Raw genomic sequence first — 13147 nt, 5'->3', positions numbered from 1 at the left:
GAATAAAAATAACAAATTTGATAAGACAAAGTGTTAGTCAACTATAAATCTAATCAAAAATTTGAAAAATGATCAAACCACAACTCAAAAAAATGAAAATAATTTATTTCACTTTATAATCGTTATTGTAATATTAAAGAATTAATAGAGGGTAAACCAAAAATTGTTATATTTTATATAATAGCTACAACAAAACACAATAACAGGGGCTTCATAATTTATATTAATATGATAAAATAATGTAGGCAATAAGTAACATGACATAGACTAATTTACGTACGTACTCCCATACTCGATATTCGTATAAATCACACAAAATATTGAACCAAGCAATTAGATTCATTGTTTTTCGACCAACATCATTCAAAAATTTCCAATTAACTGAATGATTGATGTTGACTCAACATTACTTTCTATTAACGACTATTCCAACCTTTTCGACGCAGAACGTTATTCTAAGTAAAAAGTTATTTTACGGTATGTCTTTAACCTGTTACAGGCGGCTAAAATATGACCAGTATTGACATCGGGTCTATTACTTCCATCAATCGAAGAATTTTTAATCTGTTGATTTCAAATCTTGTACTTCAATTTTTTTAACATTTTGCTATATGAACGACCATATTACCCAGAGCTTGTCATTATTTTTGTCGTCGTTATCGATAACAGATGAATAGCCGTCGTATGCGACAGGTGAAGATCCAATTGTTTTCAAAATTTCGTTCAATTTCACAAATATTTCAAAATTTTACAAATTTCGTAAAATTGCAGAAAATTTTGTTAAATTTCACAAAAAAAAGTCTTCGATGTTTGTTCCAAGGCCACATGAATTGTCAAATTTCATCCACAGAACCATAACCTCAATGATATTTCTGTGTCTGCGTAGGCGACGTTGCTTGATTTGTATGAAAGATCACGTAAGTGACGTTGCTGTGGATGAAATTGTCGTTGTTCGGGTTGTCAAACTTCGTGTTTACAGTTAATTGGAACAAACCTAGAGCACGTACAGCAATCATTCATCAACATTGACCAGCGAATTTTTGACAGTTGCAACAAGTCTACCCATATCGCAGACTTGGGTAGAAGAGAGAGAGAGAGAGAGAGAGAGATGGATAGTGAACTTTGACAGTAGTCACTTAACGAAAAACAATTGTTGTACCCTTAAAACAGAGAAAAATCGAAGATATGGGTTTGCCATTTCGTAATTTTTCTTTGGCTGTGCACTTACACTAACTTATAAGAAAATGGGTTAAATGGGGAGGCCTAACGTGTGAAAATTTTTCGCTTGGAATCATGCTTTGCGTCGATTGAAAATAAATCGTCTGGATAGAGATGCTCGAACCTAATTGAATATTGTAATGAAGAAAAAGAAATTGGAACTTCCGCTTTCACTCATTTGTATTTTTGAAAAAAAAAAGTTCATCACAAGTCTCCCAATAAAAAAAAATGAAAATAACAAAAACCTATATTTAATCATATTTGCCAAGAATATTTTAGTGAGAAAAATACCAATTTTATGTAAAATATTTTAAGCAAAATAATTTGATTATCCTTCTTCGGACCTGTTGCTTTGTAAAGTATGCAAATACTTTTTGAGCGACTAACAGTAGACTACGTATCTATGATGGAAATGGTAATGATGGAAAATGGATATGTGGGTTCCCAATGGCTTGGTAACTCAATGACCCAATGACACAATTCATTTTCCACCGTCACCGCATCGATTCGATACGTAGCAAATTTTGAAAGCATTTCTGCAGCCCCCATAGAAGCAGGATTATGGTGGCGCAAATTATTATTTTTAACAAAAGAATTTGCTATGGATGATTAACCCTATAACGTCGATTTGTTGCATCAATTTCATTTTACATGTCACATGCCGCTTAGACAGTGTCAGCCGGAAAATCAAGTTCGAGTTTTCCAGGTGCGGATCGTTTTTCCAATACTCAACACGATCTAGAAAAAGTTTGTAGAAGAAACTATATGAAAATTTTCACGTTCCGATTCGCGCGAGACAATTTTCATTTACATATAATTCACTAAATATGAACAGCTGACTATATAAACGTCATACATAAATATCAATCAGCTGTGTATTTTTAGCGAATTATATGAAAATGAAAATTGTCTTGCGCGACCGCCGCGTCAAAAGCACGGCAGAGTAAAAGTAAACCTGGCAGGAGCGGTTCATTATTGAAACGTCAAATGAGGGACCTAATACACTGTATGAAAATGAACTCAAATGAACACTGACATAAGTTGAAAAATTTAATTTACAAAAAACATAGGGCTACTAGATTATTCAGGTCCCTAGTCAAACAAGCGCTCCTGCCTGGTTTACTTCTCCTCTGCCGTGGTCAAAAGTCGTACTTTCCATGTTTCAAGCCCATCTATCGTTGCAGAGCTTTCATGTAAAATCATTTGAAAATTCGAGATAACTTGGAACTAAAATGATTTTCTTTTACTGCGAAAGTTGACTATTACGTAGCAGTTTCCCCGCTGCGAAAATGATCCATTATTTATGTAGAATATTTTAGCTTCATTTTTCGTGAATTCCTATGTCATAGTCATGGAGTAAACCAGATGGTTTGTTTAAAAAATTGTTGTTTTGGTTGAATAATAGAAATCTTTTCAACAATTTTGGTCAAGTCAAAATTTTAAGTGAACAAGTCGATGAAAAAGTGAACTGAAAAATACATTTGAACGCTTCCTTGAATGAAAATGACGCACACTTACGGTGTGAATAGCTTGACGTTTCGACTTTTTATCACTTGTTATGTGAATGACGTTTTTAAGCTTTTCTCAAATAGCTGGTATAAATATAACTGTGACAGTTTACATGAGAAAAATCCTATTTTCTCCCCACAGGAGAGAAAGCAGAAATTTTCTCGCCTTCATTTTCATCAGACAAAACGTCAACAAAATGTCATTAAATAGTTGTGCGCGTTGATCGTGGGAATAAGAAGGATAATTAAATTAAATTGATTATAATAGTAGTAATGTGTTGTAAAAAGATATAAATTATACCCAGACTATACAATTACTTTACACAACAAAATATTGTATTGCTTTTCGATTAATTTTAGTGGCTGTGATAAAACAAAAATTGAAAAAAAAAAACGTTTTTGACCTGTAAACGAAAAGAATTTTATTTGTAAAATGGATTTGAAATATTGAATTGAGTATACTGTTCAGTTAATTCGTATTAACCTATCACTTACGGATATGTCACCTGTTAAAAATCGACGTCACGTAACGATTAAGCGATAAGTTTCATAATCTGTTTTTGTAATGCTAAATGGATGGCAAAACAAATGAAGTAAAAGATTTTGAAGTTTGTTAAGAAGATTTAGATCAAGAAATGACAGGGGTAAAAGATTAAACAACAGTGGCATGCCTGCCGTCCGTGAAAGGTTAACTGTTAAATGTTATATGTTAGAGCTGTGTTTGCTTTACAGTAGCAAATAAGTTTCAGAATCGCAATATTAACATTAGCTAGTACACAAATGTCCGGATGTAAACCTAATACATTACCCATGACCTCACACTTTGATATAAAGAACTTTGCTAAGATTTTGGTTCTTGAGTGGTGTTGAACCGTGTGCATTGTGCAAAACAAAACATGACCGAATACTGTGCATATCGCGTCATGGTCAGCGCGTCAGACAAAAAATAATGAAATATTCAATTTGAGGTCGGGACACAAATTTTTATCAACTGTAGGATAGGGCTAAAGTTGATGTTATAAATGTTTTAACATTTGTGATTGTTAAGCAAGAGTTTGTACAAATGAATTGTTGAAATCCACAATGATAAATAAAATTATGTAAATTTTAAATGTAAATCAAACATTTTGAAGATAATAAACGGAATACGAATGGTTCTAGAGAGATTTGATTGTGTTCGTTCCATATCAAAGTCCTATGAGTGTAAGCGTTTCCATTCAGCGATTTGGAAGATGGAAATTTTAATTAAAAATTTTTCCCTGATTAGGTTCTAGGTGCTGTTGCAAACGAGGGTCGGATAAACTAAAAAAAAAAACGTTGTCAACAGTGTAAGAACAGTGTAAGAGTGATATCGCCAAATCTTCAGGTGATTTTTTTAACTTTGGAAACAAGCGGTCTCCGATTTTAATGAGTGATAGCTCGTTGGATTCGTCTTTCAATTCTAGGAAACACGTGTCTTTCACTTTTTCTTAAAAAAAATTGTTTTCTTTGAAAAGCGCTCAAAAGTGAAGACATGTCAGAGGGTACCGAAAACAGTTTTTCGGCAATAACTCAAGAAAAAATTATTTTAAATTGTTGTAATGTTGTACGATTGTCGGCCTTGAAAAGACCTACAGGTGGAGTATATGCACCGCTTGGTGCTAGTTGATCCACTAGAGTTATGACTAGAAATATAGTGAATGTTCGGAGAGTCCGCCTTTTCTAACAATAAAAAATGATTGCCGTAGTACCGTTCCAGATGCTCTTCTGGCAGTTGGGCCCTCAGAAAGAAGGAAAAAATCTACATTTTGGCACCAACTTTTTTTTCAAGACTTCTATAGGCTTGCAGCCCAAAAGTACTGGGTTCATTTATATGTGCCACCCCATACTCAGCTCCGTGGTACATCGAAGCTGCAGAGAAGGCGGACTCTCCGAACATTCACTATATTTCTAGTCATAACTCTAGTGGATCAACTAGCACCAAGCGGTGCGTATACTCTACCTATAGGTCTTTTCAAGGCCGACAATCGTACAACATTACAACCATTTAAAATAATTTTTTCTTGAGTTATTGCCGAAAAACTGTTTTCGGTACCCTCTGGCATGTCTTCACTTTTGAGCGCTTTTCACAGAAAACAAATTTTTTTAAGAAAAAGTGAAAGACACGTGTTTCCTAGAATTGAAAGACGAATCCAACGAGCTATCACTCATTAAAATCGGAGACCGCTTGTTTCCCAATCACCTGAAGATTTGGCGATATCACTCGTAAGTCTTCGGTTGAAAACTTCAACTGCACATATTTCAGTGTGGATGAACTTTAAAACCACCAAGTCTCTATTCGGCTCAATAGTACATGTGATTACCTTTCTAATGACACCCCACACGACCCTGTACGGATCGTGTAAGAAAAGTGCAATTTTTCGGTTTTTGCTCACCTCTCACCAGCCACACAAGCTTCGAAGAATTTTTTTGAACGTGGTTTTGGCTTCTAGGGTCGAAGTCCTTTCTAGGGACATATAAAAAAAATCCAATAGAAAATGCGTCCGTTTTCGGTAGGCTGTTTTTCAAAAAGAATCCCTCACTATAAACAAAGTAAAAATGTTAAAATATTGATTGGTGCATATAATTGTTCGCCAGATCAGAGGCCACCAATACATAGCAATTAATTTAATTTTTAGTTGAACTTTCCATACATTATCTTTAAAAAATCTCTGGCCAACCACTCGCAATTTTTAGACCCGTACGAAGTACTGGGGTCTTATGCGTTTACGCATACGTCCGTAACACGTCGAATTGGACTCCCTGAGTAAGGGGAAACCTATTGTGGTTGTCTAGAGATGCCAAATCAGTGAAAAAAAAATGTCCGTCTGTCCGTCTGCACGATAACTTGAGTAAAACGCATCCGATTTTGAAAATTCTTTTTTTTCTAGTTTGGTAATGTCAAAAGACAGGCTAAGTTCGAAGATGAGTGATTTTGGATCGACCCTTCCCTAGCTGTGGCCCAATAAGTGCTTTACGGTTTTTCGAAGATATCTCCGGACATTTAAACGTTAAACTTGTAAGTGATACGTCAAATAAAAGGTATTTACAATACCGATCGACAAAAAAAAAGTTTATGGAAATCGGATGACCGACTCGTGAGTTAGACCCCTCAGTTAAACAGGCACAGTGCGGCAAGCAGTTTTTGCTTGTAGGTCGGCCACATTTGAACATATTTCGTCTGTTTTAGCTTTATTAGATAGGTATTGACCGTACCAATCAGGGAAAAAAAGTTTTTGAAATTATATTCTCCGGAGCGTGAGCTAGGTCTCTTGGAGTGAGCTCTTATCTGGCTACTTGGCCGTACAGTGAACGTGGAGTATTTTGTCAATATCTCGAGTAAATTTTGACCGAATTTCATGAATTTTTTTTTGTTTGAAAGGTATTAACGAATGTAAAGCGTCGGTACTATTTCCGGTCTCCTAACAAAATGGCTGCCGGCGGCCATATTGGATTTTAGTAAAATAGAAATATCTTGGGAAAAATGATGCTTAGATAGTTTCTGTTAACATGGAAATAATGTGTTAAGTGTGAGGGGTTTCAGGGATTCCATATATGGACATCTATATATATATATCTATATTCACCTATATTGAGCTATATACAGGCATATAGAGCTATATAATAGCATATATTTATCTGTGAAATGTTTATTTATAGGAAAATATAGGTAAATATAGCGGTATATAGCTGTTTAAATAGGAATTAATGAAAGTTGACTTCGTACGGGGCTGTCTATATTGCCTCCGGCAATTTATTTGTATATGCTAACAAGGCAAAGAAAGATAATGTAAGTGATTTTGAAGGGCGAATAGCTTTTCAGTAGATAATGAAGTAAAAGTAATGAAGAGTTTCACAGTAAAGGCTTTTGATACGAATAGGTGTTTCGTACGGGTCGGCGTTAGCTATGTTTTGATATGTTAATTGGGCTAACGTGCCAATAAGCCAATAGAATGAAAAATCGGTTCGAATGCTCATTGACGAAACACTAAATTTGTACTTCGATGCCTCACCCTGACTTACATGACATCCTCGACCAGAAGATATTTTGATTAGAAACGTCCAGAACATCAATTCAATAAACTTTTAACTGCTCTTTACTCGCCGTGGTTATGTTTTATCCCTCATATGAAACTGATTGCCCCGACACATGATTACCTTTCTAATGACACCTCACACGACCTCGTACGTTTCGTGTAGCCGGAGAAATTTCCATAAGAAAAGTGCATGTTTTCGGTTTTCGATCATCTCTCGCTAGCCACACAAGCATCAAGGAATTACCTATCTAGGCACACATAAAAATGTTCACTGGAAAATGCGTCCGATTGCGGCAGTTCGTTATTCAAAAGAATCCAAATTCTTTTATGCTTCTGTAGTAAACGGGAGTTCATCTTTATGCAGAAAATTGATCAGTTCGATCAGTTGAATGCAAGAATATTTACTTTGCATTTTGGGAACTTTTGGCAAACGTGTTGCTGAAGCAGAGTGTCCATAAAAGAAACGCCCAACAATAGGTCACGAATGTTGTGTATTTCAAATTCAAAATAGATGCATTGAGATAACGTCTAATCTCTTTTCATTGTAAAGGAAGATTTTGTTTGTTACAATTTCAAAATATCAAAACATTTAACTTAAAATTCTAAATTACAAAAAATAATTTTTGTTTTGACGGAAGATGACACGGAAAATAGATTAACCTAAAAAAAACAAAACTATTTCTTAAAGACTTAGTGGTATATTAGATCACAAATTTTGGAGAATGCCTCATTCCCTGTTACACACGAAATACAATTTCCGTATACGGAATTAATGCAACAAAATTTTAAACATAATTTTTCATCAACATAACGTTAAACTAACGAACAATTAACTCTATTTTCTGACCAAGAGCCTCTCATATCTTCAAGACTCATTTTATTTTCTTCAGATTATGTTACATGCCGAGACACCAGCACAAGTGTACCAGTCCCTCATAAGGCCATCCACATATTCAAATCTACGCCAATTTGTTACACAATATCTGACTAAAAATTTTGTCTGGGCACTTCTGTCATTGAGTGCTAAGAGTGCCTATCTAGCGTAAAAATCTCAGCCAGTTTACATCTTATAGAAATCAATTTGGTGCAGGTTCTAAATGAAGAATGAAATTTAAAAGAATTTTTTTTACTGAAAGTTCTGTGGTGGAAGACAGCTTAAAAGTTCAAAAGATTGTCCGGTTCAGTACGCCTTTCAATAAAAAATTTAATTTCACATTTTTTGTTTCGTGTAATCAGTTTGCACTAATCATTTCCACATCCACACCAATTTGCTTTCTTTTAAAGATTAGGGATCAAACTTGTTAAAGGCGTATTTTGTGAAAATCCGATGTTCCGCACACTCTAAATACTACTTGACACCTCGTACGTAGCAGTTACGAGTTCGAAAACCTATGGGCAGCTTTTCGTCCTGATTCTAAATCACAAATAAAATAGTTTCTGGGACGTCAGGATCCGGAGCTATCCCGATTTCAAGTTAAATGGGAAATGCATTGGTGTGAGTGAGATGTAATTATGTCACATAGTTCTATCTTGCTCGCACCAATGCATTTCCAATTTAACTTAAAATTGGGATAGCTCTGGATCCTGATGTCCCAGAAACCATTTTATTAATGATTTACAGTCAGGACGAAAAACTGCCCATAGGTTTTCGAACTCGTAACTGCTACGTACGAGGTATACACCATATGTGACGTAAATTTACACTGAAAACACACAATGATCGAATACTATTGAATGGTAATGTGCATTCAGCGTAGCATTCAAAAGCAGAAGTTCCAGAAAAAACTGTCTTACGTAGTGTAACACGGCATTGGTTTCAAAACGCGTGGAGACTGATAAGCCAGTGGGTACTCGGTCTCTTAGCTGCACTTAAACACATTGCTTAGAAATTAAAACAAAACAAAAATCTGTTGACGGAATAGACGAAAAGTTATAACAACATCTGACCTAGATATTACGGCACTCAAAAATGTTCAATGTGGTATGTTATGGATATGCAATTTATATAGTATTTCAGATCGATTAGGAAAATATCTATCTATAACTGATGGCAACAATTTCATTCGACAAACCCCCGGCAGGTTTACACTTTCCGTTACAAATACTTTTTTTTTGGTTTAGTTTACAATTTTTCTTGACTTCTGTATCATATTTTATAGGGGTCGTTGCTATAAAGTAAACGTATGATTTAAAACCGAGTAAATGACTCAGGTTTTTGCTACCATTTTAAACAACTGTTAAGATCTATTTGTTGCGTTTTCATTACTCTTCAACTCGTTTTAAAGATAAATTCACTTCGATATCATTATATGGTATACTACTGCACTGCATGCAGGTTAAAAAGTCTATTTGGTTTTCAGTTTCTGTCTGTACTTTAAAAAATATGAGATTCAATTTGGGAGATTCAAAACATTCCTAATAGTAGGGCTCACTAGCTGCATTTTGGTGCATTTTGGTATAAAAGCGTGAATTTTTCACCATTGATAAATATGCATTTGGGGATTCCAAAACGATTAGGAGACTTTGAAAAAGTGACCTCTAGCGCCATCTTCATCCGGTTGAAGTTTTCGATGCAGAGGTAACTTTGATGAATTTCTGTGTAGCGGGAATCGAAACTACGCAGGTGATATTGGCCTCAAACGATAGCTGAGGGTTCAAAGCAAAAAAATTTCACGAATTTTCCAATTTTCCCGCAGTTTTTCCGAATTTTCTTAAAAATATATGGACCCAATATGTGGTTGGACCCAATTTCAAGCAAATTTCGAAATATATGCACAGAGAGAAATCCTGGATTAGATTTAAATCTTTTTCGGATTACATATAGGACCAAATTTATTTTTGGATTGAAATCTAATTTTTCGAAAGATTACTTGCATTTAATCTTTCGAAAATAATCTTTCGATGGATTAGATCGAAATCTTGCAAGAGATTTAAATTTTTTTTATTTTGAAATTAAATTTTTTTTCAACTTATATTTGAATATCGAATCAGATTTACTTGTTTTATTTATTCTGAAATTGGGAATTTTATTTGTTTAGTTGAAATTAAATGTTTTTTTTTTACTTACTTTGATCAGGATTTGAACTCTTTCACCTCGGTACCTCCGTATCTCCAGTCCTGTACTTTACCACTGAGCTATTGGGTTCTTAATCTTAGCAAGATTTAATTTCGAACCGTTGTTACGGAGATTTTAATCTTTCAAAGATTAAAAAATAATCTTCTGAACGAAACCTTTGTACCGACTGAGGTAACCATCATAGTAAACGAGTTCAAATCCTAATCGAAGGCAACATTTTTTTTCTTCATTTTTTTAATTATTATATTTAATAAATCTGGATAAGCAACGATAAGGAAGTTGAGCCTGACAAAAGTATTGAAAAGTAGGAAAATATTATAATAAAACGATATTTTGCGCCCCATATTTAATTGTACAATTGATTAAGAAGTATAACAGACCAATTTGCATGGAAGAATTTATTTAATTTTGCAACGATTTTCAACTCAAATTAATATTCCTAAAGAAAAGCAAAAAAAGGTCTCAAACATTTCTGTGCTGTGGTTTTTATTTTTACTTTGAATCGCTAACATATGACAAAAAATTACACATCTACCACCTACTAGATTCTAATCATAAACTCTAGGTACCATAACAACGTTCTTTGAAAAAAAAAAAAAAATCCGTGGCAAAATTGTCTATAGTTAACTTCACTTCTCACTGCTACTATCAATTTTAGCCATTTTAATCCGAAACGTAATCTATCGAAAGATTTAATTTTTGTAATCTTTGAAAAAAGATTGAAATGAAATCTTTAGAAAAATTTAAAATGTTCGTAATCTTTCCAAAGATTAAACATTTAATCTGACTTTTTTCTCTGTGTGAGAGGTAAGTGGAAAAGGCAAAACAAAAACGATTTTAATTATTTTGGGTGAGCCAGCTTTTGACAACTTCCGTTTTCTAATCAATATCCCTTTAAAAATGATTTTTGTGGCTTTTCCACTTACCTCTCATATATTTCGAAATTTGCTTGAAATTGGGTCCAACTACATATCTCACATCACAAGGCATACATCCTTTGAACCGGAGGTAGAGTGTTTGGTATTGTCTGAAAGCTGAGGGTCCCAGCTAAGCGTTTAAAGTATTGTTGTGCTGTTTTAAACGTTTATGGATTTTTTAGGGTCTGTCAAAGTTCGCCGAAGGAGGAAAATTTACAGATTTTAGCAGATTTCGGAAACTTAATATTTTTTTAAAAATCGAAAAACTGGTTTTATTTTGTTTTTAGATCATGCTTAGCATTCCAGTACTAGTCTCATTAAATTTACGAAAAAAAAATTTCGCCATGCAAAAGGGTTAAATTTTCGATGAAAACTGAAACTAGTTACCACTGTTGCGGAACATCCAAAAACTTTTTCATCGTTTAAAGTTTGGAAACTGAATGTGCAACGATAATAGCGAAGAAAAAAAAACTTTTTTGAATCAATTTTAAAAATTACTTAACTTTCACCTCAGTTTTAAAATATCATTTTTAAGAAAATTCGGAAAAACTGCGGGAAAATCGGAAAATTCGTGAAATTTTTTTGCACTAAAAAAAACTTTGAATCCTCAGCTATCGTTTGAAACCAATATCACCTGCGTAGCTTCGATTCCCGCTACACAGAAATTCATCAAAGTTACCTCTGCATCGAAAACTTCAACCGGATGAAGAGGTCTCTTTTTCAAAGTCTCCTAATCGTTTTGGAATCCCCAAATGCATATTTATCAATGGTGAAAAATTCACGCTTTTATACCAAAATGCACCAAAAAATGTATTTTGTTCAACTAGTGAGCCCTACTATAATGAAAAATGGTGTTGACATGGAGATTCGTTTCGATTTTAACCGTTCGAGTGTAACGCCATGATTTTTACATTTCACTAGTCATTCACATGCAACATGCGATTTCATGTTTCAAGCACTACTTTCGACGCTCTCAGTCAGAAGGGACCAAAAAATAAAAAGAATTTTCGTGTGTTTATATTGACCTCGGCTACGCCTCGGATCAACAAAATTCATCTTTACTTTCATCTTTCGTTTCACAGTCATGTAAATAACTGAAGGGATCAAAAGATGAAAAGTCGAGTTTTAGTGTGATTTTTATTGATCTGAGGCGACGCCGAGGTCAATGAAAACACGAAAACGAGTCATTTCAACTTTTTATCCCCTGTCGATACCTAGGGCATCGAAAATATTTGGAATATGAAACGAACGGTATTCGACGCATGTGAAAATCATTTCAATCTGCGTTACTACGACTCTCTGTAAACCGACTAATCCGTGATTTTTCGTGTTCGTCATTCACTAATTTCTCTGTTATACATTCCGGATCATAAAATATTTCTCATTTTGCCCGAAGAGGCCAAGCCTCATTCCGATTAATTTTTTTTTTTTACTTTTTTATGTGCACGTTGAGAAAACTCATTCCATGCGTCATGGATAATGGAAGTGATAATACTTTCCTCCTTTTCTTAAAATTACTTGCATTAGATGCGAATAATCCTTGTGGATGACTATCGATGAATTGAAAACCATTGAGCAATGTCGACATTCACTGAAAAATTCGTGACTTCTGGACGGCAAAACATTTTGACATTCAGAGTGAACTGTCGAGCCGAAGCCGAGATCAGAAAAACATCCGAATTTTTGTTTTGTCCTCTGTCGGAAGTTTTCTATTTAATGTAACGAAGGATTTTTGAGCCGCATGATATAACGGGTCATTTCATTTAGATGAATGGGGTCAAACAGTTGAAAAGTCGAAATTTTGGGTGAAGTTTGTTGTTCCGAGGCAAGTCTCTAAACGGTTTACAAACGAAAGAGTGACATAATTTCCACCCACATTCACTTCAATGTTTCGTTGAAGTACTAGATTTGGTATTTTTTTTTAGAAAAACGTGAATATGGCGGCCAATACATATTGACTGTGTTGTTGCAGTAGCAGTGCCTATTTAAAAAAATTAAATTCCAGAAATTTCTCAAAAAATTCTGAATTCTGGTGTCTGTTAAGTCTTATAAAGTACCATTCCTATAAAGTACCATTCCAATGTAATCAGCTTAGCTCAAAAGCATAGTAAACAACACGAAAAGACTATAAAAACGATGGACGCACTTCATTTTATATCAACCGACAAAACGTGACCGAAAATTTATGCAATTTTCGAGAATTCCCTTAAAAAAGGCCCTGAGTGTAAGTCGTACGAAACTTTGTTACATTATTACGTTAGCGTAATTTTCTCCAACGCCTAAATATTCCTCGCCGGCGGCTCGTCAAATGTAGGCACGCAAATTGTCAAACCGACAAAAAACTGTTCAAACTTTTAATGTTATGGAAAGTCA

Source organism: Bradysia coprophila, unplaced genomic scaffold, assembly GCF_014529535.1.
Source record: "Bradysia coprophila strain Holo2 unplaced genomic scaffold, BU_Bcop_v1 contig_476, whole genome shotgun sequence".
Classification (NCBI taxonomy): Eukaryota; Metazoa; Arthropoda; class Insecta; order Diptera; family Sciaridae; genus Bradysia; species Bradysia coprophila.
The sequence above is the reverse complement of the archived record's forward strand: the minus strand, read 5'-3'. Positions refer to the sequence as shown.